The sequence below is a fragment of the Triticum aestivum genome, unplaced genomic scaffold (genome assembly GCF_018294505.1).
Source record: "Triticum aestivum cultivar Chinese Spring unplaced genomic scaffold, IWGSC CS RefSeq v2.1 scaffold37337, whole genome shotgun sequence".
Lineage (NCBI taxonomy): Eukaryota > Viridiplantae > Streptophyta > Magnoliopsida > Poales > Poaceae > Triticum > Triticum aestivum.
Genome location: NW_025290570.1, coordinates 1 through 1,067, shown reverse-complemented (window position 1 = coordinate 1,067; position 1,067 = coordinate 1). Strand labels below are relative to the sequence as shown.

At 48.0% G+C, this 1,067-nt stretch overlaps 2 non-coding genes across 2 annotated transcripts; both read left to right on the top strand.

Annotated features, from left to right (window-relative positions):
* Positions 1-25: 25 nt before the first annotated feature.
* LOC123178850 (5S ribosomal RNA) lies at positions 26-144 on the top strand. The gene has a single exon (XR_006489905.1). It is a non-coding gene; the product is annotated as a 5S ribosomal RNA (ribosomal RNA).
* Positions 145-521: 377 nt separating this feature from the next.
* Positions 522-640, top strand: LOC123178851 (5S ribosomal RNA). Its single transcript, XR_006489906.1, has one exon. It is a non-coding gene; the product is annotated as a 5S ribosomal RNA (ribosomal RNA).
* Positions 641-1,067: the final 427 nt, after the last annotated feature.

Below are 1,067 nucleotides of genomic sequence, written 5' to 3'. Positions count from 1 at the left end.
GGGACGAAGGCGGGGGTAACATGTCGGATGCGATCATACCAGCACTAAATGACCGGATCCCATCAGAACTCCGAAGTTAAGCGTGCTTGGGCGAGAGTAGTACTAGGATGGGTGACCTCCTGGGAAGTCCTCGTGTTGCATTCCCTTTTTAATTATTTTTTGCGCCTCGTGACAAACATATCGCATGTGCGCGATATATATTAACCCCGTTATATTATTTTTGACATTTGCGATATGTTTTAGCTCGCTGCTCATTGGTCACGCGTCTAGAGGCGGCTTTGTGGCGCGAGGAGCACGTTCTGAAAGGGGTAAAAAAATACGTGTTGCTGCGGTATAGAGGGAGGGGTGGAAACCGTGGTAAACTCGTCTCCGTGTTTGAGGGGGGGGGGGTGGATTAAGTAGTATATATAGGGCATTATCCATTATTAGGCAACGGTTGTAATGGTAGTAAGAATGACAATCATCTTTGCAGTGGACCTGGGAGTGGCAAGCATAAGGGACGAAGGCGGGGGTAACATGTGGGATGCGATCATAGCAGCACTAAAGCACCGGATCCCAACAGAACTCCGAAGTTAAGCGTGCTTGGGTGAGAGTAGTACTAGGATGGGTGACCTCGTGGGAAGTCCTCGTGTTGCATTCCCTTTTTAATTATTTTTTGCGCCTCGTGACAAACATATCGCATGTGCGCGATATATATTAAACCCGTTATATTGTTTTTGACATTTGCGATATGTTTTAGCTCGCTGCTCATTGGTCACGCGTCTAGAGGCGGCTTTGTGGCGCGAGGAGCGCGTTCTGAAAGGGGTAAAAAAATACGTGTTGCTGCGGTATAGAGGGAGGGGTGGAAACCGTGGTAAACTCGTCTCCGTGTTTGAGGGGGGGAGTAAGTAGTATATATAGGGCATTATTCATTATTAGGCAACGGTTGTAATGGTAGTAAGAATGACAATCATCTTTGTAGTGGACCTGGGAGTGGCAAGCATAAGGGACGAAGGCGGGGGTAACATGTCGGATGCGATCATACCAGCACTAAAGCACCGGATCCCATCAAAACTCCGAAGTTAAGC